The following is a 16,971-nucleotide window of genomic DNA, read 5'->3' on the forward strand; positions in this document are numbered from 1 at the left end:
ATATAGCTGAGCTGACCAGAAAATCCATGTCTGATTTCGGCAACATGATTCTAGAGCCAGCCGTGAAACCCTAACACCAAAATCTCGTAGACAAGAACCTAGCCACCACAAGATAGGAAAAAAATAAGTCAGTAGAAAGTTAGGATATCTGTAATGTGATAAATAAATTGACGGTTTCAACAAAAATCCTAAAATAATTAGCCCCATAAACTGTTCAGACCAATTGAATTCTAAGCCCCATAAACTGTTCAAGATAATTGATTTCTCCCATCAAGAATACTTCAGACTAAAGGAGGAGAACCAATGTAGCACCAAATCAAATGAGAAAAAACCTGGTGTGGTCGTGATAATGCCAAGAATTATACTATATGGATGCGGAGGGTCGTAGAGATTACCTAGCATCCTAGAAGTGTTTCAATGCACAGCAGAACTGATAGCGGCGGTGGACAAACGCCAAACAAATACTAATAAAGAATATGTATTTGGGGGTTTTCAGGTAGGGCCTATCGTGCTGCCCTAAGAATTGAACCCATGACTGGGGCTAAGATCCCAGGGCAGTCTTCAGATGAGAACGTTGTATGAAGGAACTAACCTGTTGTTGTATCGATTTAATCCCATTGAATGCCATCTAGAGCTCTGACTCATAAGACCACCATTGTTGAATCCCATGAGCTTCCGAAAATTTCATGGGGCCCTTGGAAATCACATACAGTTTGGCAGCCACACGATCCATACCAGAGACCTCTAGCATGACCTCCATTGATTTTTCTTCATCACCATCACAGTTCTTGCGTTTTTTACAAGAATCAGAGTAGTAACAACAGATGTAATCGCTATTGTTTACATAAAGATGGAGAACCCATTTCCGGATTTGCTGACAAATATTAATTGAATCCACCTCTGCCCCATCCTCTGATTGTTTATCAAGGCCTTCTAATTTCTTATTTCCTTTTTTCGTAGAAGGAAAAATGGCTCTCGTCACGCCCTTCACTGCATTCCACAGCAGTCCAAACTTGTCAACAATACTTCTAAGACCCATGGGCAATGAAACAGAGGGGGGATTGAATAGATGAGATTCGACAAATATGCCTCAAATGTTAAGGCCTTCACCACCTACAAAGCCAGGCCCACCCCCAATGAATGCCTAGCCATGCACACTTCACTGCTCCCATATTTATTCACTGTTGTCCTGACTGCCTCCAGTGTCCTGTGAAACCTACAAGAGCCACTGAGGTCCTCCATTGTTAAAATTCTCAGATCATCTTGTATGTCCCTTTTGATTGTAGCAGCCCTCAGCAGGGTCCCTCTGAGAGCTATTATTGCCTTTGGGAGCTTTACTAGGTCTCACTACTAGAAGATCAGAGAATGCAGCATACCTGTCCCATTCAATCCTTGCTCCAAAGATGGATTCATCCCTCTCATCCACCAATTCTTCCACTACCTTGTATTTGAAGGGCTTCCACCATTTGGGTGCCAACGCTACATCTTTATCTCGTTTTTCCTGCCTGTCCAGTTCCAGCAGATATGCAGCCTGTAAATGCACACCATCACTGTGCGCTTGTAATTTTCATCCTTCCTGTACAGAAACAGAGGAGATTTTATTTTGATAGAATTGATGCAAGGAAACCGCCGTAGAGATTACTTGGCATCCTAGCGTGAGCAAAGTAAGTGACAAAAAAAAAGGTGAAGGTACGAGCTGCTGAGCAAAGCTCCTCCGGGCATGCAGAAGGCAAATGAGGCGAGAATGCGGTGAGACAGTCAAAGTGCAGTGCATGCTTGCCAGTGCGTGGCGAGAGATAATGAATCGACTGCCAGATGTCAAACAGAAAAGCATATAACAAATGTCAGTGCGAGAATGAAAGTGTTTCTTTGGACGGCAAATAATTGTTGAATCATCTAACAATAGATCTAATGGTTAAGATTAGGACAGAAAGACATTTAGGGGAGTTCATTTCAGAGGGAAACGCCTTACGGCATAATTATTTATGAAACGAATTGAGTCACAAGGTTGTCAATTCTCGAGCATATATTAGAAGAAAACAAGAAAAAAATCAAGTAATGAAATGACATATTTGTAAATTCAAGTAGAGAAAAGAGTACACACAACAATTCATTTTCCCTCATATTTGATGTCACCAAATGCTTCAATTGTTATAACTATGGAAATACTTCAAATGAATGTAGAACCAAAAAAATTATACCACTATCTCAAGGTAAAAAAATGATAGAAGAACCCAAACTGTTGAAAAATAAGAGGAAAGAGAAGTAAGAAAAATGTGGCCTTGTCTTATTTTCTCATAATAAAAACACCTACTAGTATGTAGACAATAGTTTCTTTAGGCATATGACTAGTGATAAAGGTAAGTTTTTATCAATTAGGTATTCCACACTTACTACTAGTTCCGCCACAACATGACATTACCTGTATTTGTCCACAATAATAATACTAATGCTTGTGCAGTGAGGAATCTGTAGTGTAGCGAAGTATAAAGTACTGTTAATATGTTGTCATGCTCATTTAAAGTGCCCATTTAGTCAACTTTCTCATCTTCTTGGACTGGGTCTCACAACTTTGCAATCTTAACTAGCCCAGGTCCAATTCTCAGCGCATTCATGGACAAAAAAAAATTGAGTGGGCCTTAAAGAAAAGTTTAAGGTTTAGTGGAGATGTTAATTATACCTTCTCCCCCCTCTCGATGTATTTGACAGCAACAAGTTCTTTGGTCTGTTTGTCGCGCATCAACCTGGCCACACCAAAGTTACCTGAACCAATATCCTTGACGAGCTCATACCGATCGTTATCGTGCATAATTGGCAGGTCCATGGATGAACCTCCTCTATCCATTTCTCTCTGACCGATTGACTTACTCTGCCAATTTATACCAACCTTAACGTTGGGCTAGATCATATTGTAAACTAGCATTCTCTCATATGGGTCCGCCTTCGCCTGCCTTCCTTCCTTCCACATCCCAATTCTCAGAGTCCCATTCTTCGCTGCATCTGATCCTCCTCCTCCTCTTCCTTCTTTAATCCCCAAGTTTCCAGGCCAGGCGGTGTGTCCCATTCCCAGAGATATGGAGAAGGCAAGGAAGGCCTTGCATATACGTGGCAAGTGGGTGAGTGATTTGTATAACTAACGAGATAGATGGACACACCCGGATCATTGCTAGGGAAGCTCGCCCTTTGCCCCTTTGCAACAACCCAACTAAAGACATTACACATTATACAAATACGTTAGGGATAGTATACAAATATGTTAAGGATAGCTTGCTTCATAATTTATTGTTTCACAACTTTAATAATAACATTGCACCGCTAAAAAAACCCAAAGCCTCGAGAGTCGAGACCAAAACGGACCCTTTTCCTTAATGACCGTTTTGGACTTTCTTGCTAGCCAGGGATTGCAATCACAGTCAGTTATGATAGAATGTGTTACAAACTTACAACATCATAACAATGGGGACAGTTATGGCTCAGATACGACAACATCGAGACTTGTTCTTGAATCGACAAAAAATGAAAAATTTGAACAATTATGAGTACAATTTGAAATTAGATGAAACTTGTACAAATAAATTTTAAAAGTCATATGATGTGCAGTTTAAAAATAAAAACGTCATAAAAAAATTCCTTGACGGGTAGGGTCACCCGTCAAATTTAACCCCTGGGGCGTATGACCACTTGTACAAATATGAGGGCCAGTCGGCCGACAAACCTAAAGTGATTACACAGAGAAACTTTTACGGAGAGCTCTCGTGAACTCCATCTGACATATGGGGTCAGATTCCCACACAATTACAGTAGTACATATATCTCTCATCACGAGAAAGCTGTCTGTGGTACCGTTCTACCTGCCAATGTGAGGTATTATAATTTCGTGCAGCATCTTCATTATGGACAAAGTTTAATGGATGCTGATCTGGAGGCATGAACTGGACGGAGAACTTTACCTTTCTTTCCCAGATTTCATTTTGCTATGATTTTCGTACACCAGGCTCGCTTGTTTGAATAGATACCAGTGAAACTCAATGGGCGGAATTTAGATAGTCTTGACTCGAAATGTATGAGGATGTAAAAATATGTAACAAAATAAACACAAATATGTAAATTGAATTGTAAAAGAAAATACTTTGGCATTAGTTTTGATAAAATTAATAGTACAATAGAGAGTGGGAGAGTTGATAAGCAAAAAAAGTTAAAACCAACTAAACAAAAAAAATTGTTAAAACCAACTAAACAAAAAATATTTGAAGCATACAAAGAACTATGGGATAAAAGGTTGTTATGTGAGAATTAGTTGCAGAAAGGAGAGTAAGGATTAGTAACTTAAAAGGTACAACAAAGAGAAGATTAGGTAAGTCATCAAGAATAAATTTTGATATCTTTTATCAAGAGAATTAAGTCTCCTTCAGGTAATTTCCTGAAAAGTCATCATGTTTGTGCCTATGAATAGTGGGTGCTTGGAAAGAAAAAAGTGGTTGTAGCTTCCCCTAAGTTGGTTCCTATATAATATGATGTAAAAATAAGTTAGTACTTAGAATTAAATGAAAACAAAATTATTGGTGATTTTCTCCTTTTATGAATCTCCCTGTATATATGGTGTCTCTATGTGGTGTTTGTGTGTGTGATGATGATGGTATTCTTGTCCATTGACTTCATGGTAATTGTTGAATATTTAAATAACTCTGCTCATTGTTAAAATTGTCTAAATATTGTTAAAAGATTTAAAATATTAATCCATCCACCCTCTTATTATTTTCTTAGTTTCCAACAATTAGTATAAGATCCAGTTCGTTCAACATTTGTCTAATAGTTGGAAGGAAGATCTAATCTATAAATATGGCGAGTAAGGAAGGATGTTCTGCAAACAAATCTCCTATGTTTAATGGAACTAACTATACCTTTTGGAAATTTATAATGAGCACATATCTAATGTCCCTTGGAGTATAAGATTTGGGTTCAATAGAGCATCGTTATGAAAAAACAACTGTCATTGTTAATAAAGATGATAAACTTGAATTTTGTTTAAACTCCAAAGTTATGAATGCTATCCTTAGTGGGTTAGCTGAACCATAATTTGTAAAAGTAATGCATTGTAAGACTTCAAAGGAAATGTGGGATAAGTTAAGAAACATTGACAAAGGTGACGGTAAAGTGAAAATGGCTTAGAATGCAGTTTGAGTCATTGAAAATGAATGATGATGAAGATATATCAAAATTATTTCTTCAAGTTGATGAAATAGTAAATGCTATGAGGGGTAATGATGAAACCATTAAGTAATATACAATAGTTCAAAAAGTGTTGAGGTCTCTTCACACTAATTTTCATCCTAAATTATTATCTATTAAAGAAATGTCTAACATGGAAACTCTAACAATGGATCGATTTCTTGGGTCACTAATAGCATATGATATGAGAAACACAAAAAGAAAATGAACATCAAGAGAATTAACATTTAAAGAAAACATAATATCCTCAAAATGCTTAGAATGTTCAATAGTTTTGGATGAAGAAGAAGCCAAATGTTTAAGAACACTGAAAAAAGGAACTAGTAAGTACAAAGGTAAACTTCCTTTCAAATTATTTAGTTGTGGAAAAGTAGGACATTATGCTTCAAAATGAATATTCGAAACAGAAGACAAACACTCGAAATTTAAAGAAAATAACAAATATAGGAGAGTGAAGAACGAGAGAAGAGTTAAAAAGAAAATAGTTTATACTCAAGAAGGTAGGAGCTCCGTTGAATACACAATTGAATCTTCTGATGAAGAAGGAATCAATGAATTTATGATCATGGCCCTAGAAACTCAAAATGAAGAACATAATGAATGTGACAAGTGAAGAACAAGAGGGTGTAGTTTATCTAGAAGCAAAACTAATTAGTGCTTTAGATGAAATTAATAGGCTGAAGAAAAAATAAGAAACCAAAGGAAATATTGATTAAATATGTTAAAAAAGAACAAAATTATGAGAAAATTCTTAAGTTAAAGGTTGAATTGGAATAAGATAAGGAGTTTGAAGACATTTTATTATAACAACTAGAAGAGAAAAGAAAATAATGTGAAAAATTGGAAGATGACGTAGTCTCTCTCAAAAAGAAGTTAGAAAAAACTCAAGCTGAACTAAATATAATCTAAATCACACTAATGGGTCTAAGAATTTGGATGGAATTATTAATGCTCAAAGATATCCTCTCATGAAAATTAGTTTGGGTAATGAAGGAGAAACTAGGAAGAAGAAAATCCGAGGATAAAAATAACTCAAAGAGAGTAACAACAACTGAACCTAAAGTAATGGCAACAATCAATAGTTAAAATATAAGAAAATTGATAGAATCACTCAACAACAACATGACAAAAATACAAGTCAGTACGAGTAAGGAAAAAATGCAACTCAACAACAGTAAAGCAACAATACTACTCAACAAAAAACAAGAAATTTCTATAATAAGGAAATTAATGATCAAAAGCTCTACTTTCTTCCAAAATCACAATTATTATGTTCCTAGGAGATCATACTCATAAGGACCAATTATTCCTAGGAACATAAATTTCTTATATGGTTACTATTATTTATGAAACGAATTGAGTCACAAGGTTGTCAATTCTCGAGCATATATTAGAAGAAAACAAGAAAAAAATCAAATAATGAAATGACATATTTGTAAATTCAAGTAGAGATAAGAGTACACACAAAAATTCATTTTCCCTCATATTTGATGTCACCAAATGCTTCAATTGTCATAACTATGGAAATACTTCAAATGAATGTAGAACCAAAAAAAATATACCACTATCTCAAGGTAAAAAAATGATAGAAGAACCCAAATTGTTGAAAAATAAGAGGGAAGAGAAGTAAGAAAAATGTGGCCTTGTCTTATTTTCTCATAATAAAAACACCTACTAGTATGTAGACAATAGTTTCTTTAGGCATATGACTAGTGATAAAGGTAAGTTTTTATCAATTAATGAAAATAAATCAGGGAACATTACCTTTGGTAATGAATTTTCAGGCAAGATAATGGCCAAAGGCACAATAATGGAAAACGAAATGCACAAGATGTTATATTTGTAGAAGGACTTAAACACAACTTATTGAGCATAAGTCAAATGCGTGATAGAGGATACAATGTCACTTTTCAGTCTCAATATTGTGAAATAAAATTATATACCATGGGAAAAGTTATGGCTATGGTAGTCTAAACCTCAAATAATATTTACATTCTCAAGGAAGAAAATGGGGAATCTCAATTAAGAAAGTTATATGAAGGATAACTATTGAATAGAAGGCTAGGGCATTTTAATTTTTACCATATCATAAATCTCAATTAAAATGAAGAAGTAAGAGACATACCTAAAATACCAAAATTGAATAACCTATATGCAAATCATAAAAAATGGGTAAGAAAACTCAAGCACCATTCAAAACAAAAGAACACTTGTCCACCAGCAAGCGAGTACAACTTGTACATATGGATCTATGCGTGCAGGGACCTGGAGGTGGCATTATTTTATGTTAATCATTAATCATTATACTAGACTAACACATGTATCTTTCCAAAGAGAGAAATCAAAAGCATTTGAGAAATTTAAAAATTTCAAATCATTGGTAGAGAATCAAATAGGTTGTAGAATAAAATGTATCTACTCAAAGAAAGGTATAGAATTTACCTCAAATGAATTCGAGGATTTTTTTGATGAAAACAGAATAAAAATACATTACACAATTGTAGATAACACCAATAGAAGGACCTATCTAAAAGGCATAATAGGAGAGTGCAACAAATGACTAGGGCTATGATGGATGAAAGAAGTATACCACATAGATATTGGGTTGAAACCATATACCCACCAATCCATATTATAAACAAACGATGTCTTAGGCCTATTAATGATAAGACACCTTAAAAATAATGGCATGGAAAAATAGCATCAATAAAACAACTTAAAGTCTTTGGCAATAAATGTTGCATCGAGAACAACGATGAAAAACTCGGTAAATTTGATGCTAGATCAGATGAAGGAACTTCTTAGGGTATTCAACAAAAACAAAAGTGTATAGATGCTACAATAAAAAGTTTCACATAATAGTTGAATATATTGATGTTAAATTTGATGACAAACTACCTTTCAAGAGAAAACAAGCATGTTTTATTAGTCCATTTGATCATAAAATCAATGAAGAGGTGGAAGAACATCTTGAAAACTTAGTAAATGGAGAATGTTTGGAGACAAAAAACACTCGTCTGAAGCCACCTTCAAGGTATCTACAAAATAAGCATCCTGAAATTCAAATTATTCATAAAAAGGATGTAGGGGTCCAAACAAGAAGAAAATTGGATAGAACTTCAAATCAAGCATAGATTTCTATGTTATCCATGGTGTGACCCAAAATATTTTATGAAGCATGCAAAGATGGAAACTAGACATATGGTATGAATGATGAATTGTTCCAAATAGAAAAGAATGAGACCGAGGAATTGACTCAAAATCCATTAGACAAAAATATCCTAGGTACGAAATGGGTTTTCAAGAACAAATTAAATGAACATGGACATATTATCATAAATAGACCAATATTAGTATGAAAAGCTTTTGCATAGGTAGAGGGATTATACTTTGAAGAATGAGTTGTTCCATTATCGAGTTTAAAATAAATCAAAATTTTCTTATCCTTTGCGTTTCATAAGGATTTCAAAGTATATCACATGGATGTGAAATCAACATTCCTGAAAGGGAACTTGAAGAAGTGTATATAGAACAAGCTGAAGGATTTCAACTATCGGAAAATCTTGATTTTGTATGCATATTGAGAAAAGTACTATATGGACTCAAGAAATATCTAATGGCATGGTACTCCAAAGTAGACAAGTATCTACAATAGCAAGGCTTCAATGGAGGAATAATTGATAACAATTTAGATACAAAATATGATTATGAGAATATTTTGGTTGTTGTTGTTTACATTGATGATAAAATTTTTGGTAGTAATAAATATTCATTATGCTAAGGTTTTGGAACTAAAATGAAATCTAAACTGAAATGTCTATGATTGGAGAACTCTAATTCTTTGTTTGTTTAACGAATTACACAAACCCTAAAAGGCTTTTCCATCTCCCAAGGAAAGTATCTAAAATTAATGTTGAAGAAATTCATAATGGAGGAATTCTCACTTGTCAACACGCCTATGGTCACTCGATCTAAATTAATTTAACATGATGAATCAATTGAATTTTATTAAAATTTATACAAATGAATTATTAGGAGTATGTTATACCTAGTAGCATCATGACCAAACATAATGCTAGTTGTCAGTCCAGTATAAAGGTACCAATCAACACCCAAGAAAATCCACCTGTTAGCAATAAATAAAATTTTCAAATAACTAAAAGGTAAAATGGACTATACACAATAGTATCGAAAGGGAAATAACTTCTTATTTTGAGCATACGTAGATGCGAGATGATGTAGTTGTATATATATGAAAGAAAGAGCAGAAGCGGAGATGCTTTCTTTCAAGGAGATTAATTGGTAGTGTGGTTGAGAAAAAGGTAGACCTTTGTCTACTTTTCTATTGTTGAAGCTAAATACATAGCAGTTGTTGGATGTTGCACCCAATTATTATGGATGAAGACGACACTTCAAGACATGAAGATAACATATGATGAACCCATTCCCATTAAATTTGATAATACCAACACCTTAAGTATATAAAAAAACCATGTTCTTCATTCAAAAACTAAGCATATACCCATCAAGCTTAATTTTATTAAAGAACAAATAGATGATTAGATTGTAAACGTGGAGTACGTATCTGCTAAAGAACAAATATCTGATATATTCACCAAGCCACTTGCAAGATAACCTCTTGAATACTTAAGACAAAATTTGGGAGTGGTGTCCTCCAAATTTCTTCACTAACTTATTTGTGCCATTAAATCGTCACTAGTACAATGATTATGAGACATGAGACATGCACTATGCTTCTGACAGCTGCTGCGCTTTCATGATTAAGGTTCAAAATTTTAATCATTGCCCTTGAAAGTTGGGTTTTGTCCCCTTGGGAGTTCAAAGGCTTGTTTTAAAATCCAAAAATACCAGAAATTCATTCCTTCTTCCATTGAGAGCTCGCTGACATCACTTGGGGTTCGCCACACAAAGTCTCTAGGGGAGGCGTTGTGCTCACAGATAGTCACTATGCTTAGAGACAGTTTGTGGTCAAAGACAATCATTGCGCTCCCTCAAGCCAAGTGGTTATTGTTATTTTCAGGTTTCAATTCCTCATCTTCTTGTATCATTTGTCTCGCACGTTTTCAAATTCACTCTTACCTATTGAGGAGAATTCATTAATGACCCTGCAAACCCCAAACTCATAATCTCATTGTGTTTATTTTCTATACCTGAAGAATAAGTTGTGCTTTACCTCAGTTGTTGTGTTTTATTTTCTCACCTATGTCAAGCACTAAAAACATAGTTTTCCAGCGATATTTTGAAAGCTCGACATTACATTTAAGTGGTCTAGACCCTCATATCTTTTTTCTCCTACCCTCAAAGATCAAGAAACTTTTTTCCCTTCATTTGTTGTGCCTATCTTTTTTATTTTCCTTCGTAAGAAAAAAAAAAGATGTTTCTTAGGGTCTGAAAAATAAATTTTGTTATCTGAGTTTTCTATATAGGGTTTTTCATTCTAAAATTTCCATAAATACCTCATCTAAATCCCTAATTTCATATCTTCTACCCAATTGTTGCGCTCATTTGGAAAACATTGAAATCGCAGTAAAACACCCTAGTATTTATCTATGTTGTGAATTCATGACAACTCTAGATAGAAAGAAGCACAAGAGAGGAGACATAGTTAGGTTTGAGATTGAAGACCTAACCGTGATAAACTCATAACCAAAAATTAGAGTTGCATTTGAACAAGTTGGTTGCATCAGATTTTGTGAGAAGATCCAGTGTTATAGTGTGCAACTCACTAAGGATTTTTCCTTGAACTTCATTGGGTTGGATGTTAATATTGGAGAGCTCAGTTTTCCAATGTTAGATGTCACCATTTAAACTACTACAAAGATTCCTCTACAAGGAGAATAGGGGTTCAAGGGCATGCCTCTAGACATAGCCAACTACAAAGATTTCTTAAAACCAATGTATAGAAACAAGGGATTGGAGCTATTGTACCTAGAGAATACATGCTTGAACCCTACAACAATCTTTTGAAGGCCATCCATAGACACTTAACTTGTGAAGGAAAATTTTGGAGAATATATTAGTATCATTTTAGGCTTTTGATGCATTTCAAAGGAATAATTTCATTGAATATGCCTTTTTATTTGTTCAGAAGCCTTAGTAAGATGGAAGATAAAGTTCAAGGTAAGAAAAGCCAAGTGGAACCTGGTATTTTCCATTTCTCTTTGACCCAGTTGTTGGTGGTAGAAGAATTAAATAAGAGAAATGAATCATGGAAAACATTTTTAGATTCATCAAAGTTGGCAACTAAGTTACCAAATAGCCCTTGGAGTAAGAAGGACACACCATCATATGTTGCAAGAGATACACAATCACCAATAGAAATTTCAGTGAAAAGGCCTTCCATTTCAGTTGATTCATCAGAAAAGAGGAAGGATAAAAGGTTACAATTTTTGCGTGAGGTAGTGGGGGTTCCCAGGAAGCCACTCACTAGAGCCATTACAAAGAAATTACCTTTGTAACAAAAACTTGAAAATTCAATTGAAGTCTTAGAGATTATACTAGAGGATATTGTTCCAGATGATAAAGGACAGGAGATCTTAGAACTGTAAGAGAAGTTGAAGAAGGCACACTTGTTCATTACCAAACTAGAGCATGATAATAGTGCATTGAAGATGACTTCTTTAGAAAATATATCTAAGTTTGGTGAAACTAAACTGGTGATAAAGGAAACTCCATCTATCACCAAATCCAAAGTTAAAGAGAAGTTAGTAATGGAGGATATTCAAGAGTTAGAAGCTCCATCAAAAAGTGTTCTTGTGACCAGGTATTTAGTAAGAAAGTTGCAGCTACGAGAGGAAGAGGTAGTGTAGAAAGAGAAGAAGGTTGAGGTGGATGAAGGGAAACATATGTTTCATAGATTGAGGTTGCAGTTGAAAAAATCCCAAAGTGCAATTGTTGAACTTAATAAGTAGGATGAAAGGGCTAGGAAAAAGATATATGACCATTTGAACATGTGTGAGCCAGCATTGTCAAATGCTAAGTATATGTTGAAAAGGACTTTGCCTTTGCATATGCAGCTTAAAACAATCTGCAGATAGAGCCTCACCTTGAGGAAGGAGCTATGGGATGCTAGCCAAAGTCTCAGCCTTGAAGAAGGTAATTGAAATGGTTTTTATTTTGCCCTCTTGTCCAAGTATACTATTTGAATGATGTTTTAATAAGGAAGTTTAGAGGTTATTTTTTGCATGAAATCCTTCTAGGAGCATAGCGAGTCAGATTTCTGAAGTTTATGAAACATTTTTCTAAGGGAGAGCTCACACAACATGCTGCATTTTGACAAGGCATTAGGGTTTCATGAATATGTGAAATTTTGGCATATTTTTGGTGAGTGGGTACTTGAAAATGGATTTAAACATTGTTAGAATCATCAGAAGGTTGTTTATCATGTTCAGAGACCTCAATACTAGTCAAAAGGATAGGTTTCACCGTGTTTTCATACAAGCTTTGTGCTTTTACTGTAGGTGGAGTTTTTAGATATGGAGGCATTTCAAAATGAAACGAGGTTTCTCAAGGGGAAGATCATGATGTCTAGGATATTTCCCATGTGCATCAGTCATTGAGCAGTTCATAAAGTGATTGGAGCTATATAAACCATCAACTTGCCACACTTTTGTGTTGCATGCTTGCTAGACTAGGAAGTAGCACAGCGCCAACATTGTGCTTCCACACAATCATCCCTTTGACCATGGAATTCATGTATAAATATTATGCAATTTTTTTTTTTATGGTCATGGTTAATGTCCTGAAGCATCTAAGAACTGTGAAACTCAATTTAGGCATTGTATTTAATGAAATTTGTTTGAGTAAGGTTTAGTCAAAATAGTTCCTAGTTTTTAGAGAAGCAATTCTATATTCATTGCAGTAGGAAGGAACATAAATTCTTTTTGGGAATTTGGTTCCTAGAGGTGGGAACTAATTATTTTGTTCTATTTATAATGTAATTTTGATGTCTAAATGGTTGGTTAGGGTTAGGAGAAGAAACAATGCACATTGTATTTTTTTTTTATATTTTCCCAGTGAATGAAAGAGATTGAGGTGTGACTTTACAAGGATTCCTATGTTAGTTCTTAATGGCGATGTGCTTTCTTACGTTGTAATTTCTCTCTCTTGGAATTTCCATGTTTGAATGTGTATCTTCATGTTTGGTTAAACAAGTATTTATCTCAGAACTCATTGTCAAAGTGATCTGATATAGTTTTCTAAATAGTTAATTTTTTCTTCTTAAATGGAATATAGAATTCATCCTTCAGGTTAGATCCTCTATATGTAATTTCCACCATTCCTTCACTCACTCTTCTACAACGAAGTAAAATTGAATATTCTAGTAGGACTACCTACCTTGCCCTTGTCAAAATATCCCTCATCCCTTCATCCTATCATTGGAAAAACAATCAACTTTATAGGACCGTATGTCCAATGGATTTTCCCTCTACCCTACTAGAAAATTGTTAAATCTATACCTCTGATTTTAATACCTCGCCTAAAGCCTAAGTGACTGAACATTTAGACAGAGAGATCCCTCTCTGAAACATGAAGGGCCCGATTCCAGTTTCAAAGTGGTTTGTGGCTACCTTTTGGTTCCTCTCCTCAAGATGAAGGAATTACGAAGCGCTAACACAACGCACGAACAAATATGTTCAACGTAGACTACATGACCACCTATGGTCAACCATTGTCTCTCTAGTCAAATATCATCAAACATGGTCGCTTTGGTCAACATGATCTTTCACATTCAACCATAATCAATCATATTCAATTATAGTTAAATAACTACAAGTATGGTCAAACATAACTTTTCCATAGTTAAATATAGTCAACTAAGGTGATCCATGGGAAAAATGGTCAACCATAGTCAAAACATGGAAAATAATTTTCACCCATACTCAACATGATGAACCATGTTCAACCAAAATCAATAATAAGCATTACAATTTATCATGATTAACCATGGTCGATTATAATTTGTCAAAAACAACTATAATTTAATGTAGACAACCACACTCACGCACAATCAACCATTTTGTTAAGCATAATCCACCCTTCTCAATAATAAATTTACTATATTCAACCCGAGTAAATGAAGGTCAATGATAGGCATGACTATGATTGATCAAGCATAGTCAACAATAGAGAGCATGGTCAGCATGGTTAATATAGCAAAACATTTTTAGCCAAGGTCAAACACGGTCAAACATTTGTTCAATAATGGTAAAAATGGTAAAATATGTTTAACCATGGTGCTTCATTGTTAAGCATAGTTAATGATCCTCCCCATGCACATTAGCTATCAAATAGAACAAGCACATTAAGGAAGTGGTTGATATATGCAAATTGGATCATTTTCCACATTTTATAAGCCAATCAATGGCATTAATTTTAAAAGGTGGAAAATGATGTCAATTACTAATGTAATTGTTCTAGCTACAACCATGAATTCTACAACCCAATATTAGGTAAATGTGTCATTGCTTTCGTGTTCAACCATAATTTGATATGTGTCCATTTTAAAACAAAAATAAAATAAGTTTAAATAAAAAGATTAATAAAAACATAATGAATATGCATATTAGGTTAGTCTTAATTAAAATCATTATAAAACATCAGTAATATACTCTCACTTTCTTTTTTCAGTTAAAAAAATAAAATAAAAAATACATTGTATTTTCTCACTTTGTTTGTTCAATTAAAAAATAAAATTAAAAATATATAATTTTTATTATATTTTTCTTATTGCGTCGAGATGGGCATTCTACAACCTAGTATGTAGGAGATATGTAAGTATGTCAAGTCTCCAAAAAAAAAAAAGAATAATAATGTTGGCCCAAAAAAAATTAAAGTAACCATATAAATAAAAAAACTACAATACAATTCAACCCAAAGAATCGAAAATCCTACTCGAAAATTGTTTAATATTTATTTTAATTAATATTTGTAAAATGAACCTTTAAAGGGAAAAACCATATGATATGGGTATATTAAAATATTTAATGATATAAATATTTTCAGGTCAAAGTTATAATATTTGAAAATATTAATTTTATTATCATGCCATATAAAGAACATCTAATATTAATATATCCATCGAGGGATCAAATCTCTTGAGATACAAATCTCTTTTACTATGAAAATAATTACGCCGTAAGGTGTTTCCCTTTGAAAAAAACTCTCCTAGCTGCCACTGTGTCCCTATCTGCACCATTGGATCGAATGTTAGACGATTGAAATGTTTTAAACCATTAGATTCACTGTCTCCCTAACTACCTAAATAACTCACAAAACCCTACTAATGTATCTTCCACCTAACTATGAAATACAATACGGCCTCTCATGTATCTCTGTCATTGCAGGCCGAACTATTTTTGCCGCTACATCAAATTCTGTGTGTGAGGTAGCGGGGAGGTTTACCCAGGCTTGGGGGCAGAGACTTACGTTTATTCAGAGTATCATTCTGCCAATTAATCCCAAGCCAGCTCTATATTTGATCTAGCCGTCTGATGTAGGGGTGTTTTTTTCACTTTTAGGACTTGGATTGAATCTACGGGTTTCAACAAGCATATCTTCCTCGGGCGATAAAGCTTTGGTAATACATATTGCTTTGTTGTTAGTCAAGACTTTGTATTCAAATTGATTTGCAGTTAGTTAATGGCCATTTAATATTATTGACCTTGTATCAGTCAGAATTAGTAGGTCACCTCCTACTAGATTCTTTTCCAGAAGCAAAGACAGAGACTGGGATAAATGTAGGTAAATCGGGAATTTTCATTACGGGCGAGAATAGCTTCCTGTAATTTTGATTCTTTTCCAGGAGCAAAGACAAGGAATGGGATAAATGTAGGTAAATTGGGAATGGAGTTGTCTTTAGTGTGACTTTTTAGAAGCTTTTATGGTGGGTTTTTCTGGTCAAATTTCTTTGCGGGTGAGAATAGCTTCTTGTAATTTTGATTCTTTTCCAGGAGAAAAGATGAGGACTAGGATAAATCTATGTAAGTCGGGAACGGAGTTGTCTTTAGTGCGACTTTTTAGAAGCTTTTACGGTGGGTTTTTCTGGTCAAATTTCTCTAAAATCCGGCAGGAATTTATTGAAATCACAAACTTAATGGGTAATCCTGTGCAATCGATGTGCCCTAGGGGTTTTCCATGGTGTTGAATCGATATATACAATAAAAAAACTAGTTTAAATAACACAAATCAAGATTTCACCTCAAATGTTCCGCTGGATTCCAGTACTGGAAAGTCCAAAAAGTCGCACTAAAGACAACTCCAATTGAGAATCTTCATTGTGGGTGAGAAGAGCTTCCTGTAATTTTGTTCATTGCCAGTGAGAAATCATTGAAGTCTGGTTAATTTTTCATCATTGTAAGATTTTCTTTTTTTTACCATCAACTTGTTTCTAGCTTTTAGGTGCAATCCCTTAGTTTTGTTGCCGTTAAGAAATAATTGATTTCTAGTTCATTTTCCATCATTGTAGGATTTTCTTTTTTTTTCTATCAACTTGGTTCTGGCTTTTAGGAGAAAACCATTTTTTTCCATCTTTAAAATTATGGTATTTGTTTTTTTTGGTGGAAGTGATTGTTGAATTCAGAAATTAATGTGAAAATGATACAATTATCAAATTGAGTAAGTGTTGTTCATACAATTTTTTCAATTAGTTTAGTTTATTGTTTTTAGGATTATTGAAATTTAAATATTGAAATATAAAAATGTCAAATTTTATTTTTTTAC

At 34.2% G+C, this 16,971-nt stretch overlaps 1 pseudogene; it reads right to left on the minus strand.

Moving 5' to 3' along the window:
* Positions 1-465: 465 nt before the first annotated feature.
* On the minus strand, positions 466-2,845 carry LOC149194901 (GDSL esterase/lipase At4g10955-like; annotated as a pseudogene).
* Between the last annotated feature and the right edge of the window lie 14,126 nt (positions 2,846-16,971).

The sequence above is a fragment of the Pinus tabuliformis genome, chromosome 2_2, assembly GCF_031772625.1.
Source record: "Pinus tabuliformis cultivar Carrire ecotype Pingquan chromosome 2_2, CPIR1, whole genome shotgun sequence".
NCBI classification, from domain to species: Eukaryota; Viridiplantae; Streptophyta; class Pinopsida; order Pinales; family Pinaceae; genus Pinus; species Pinus tabuliformis.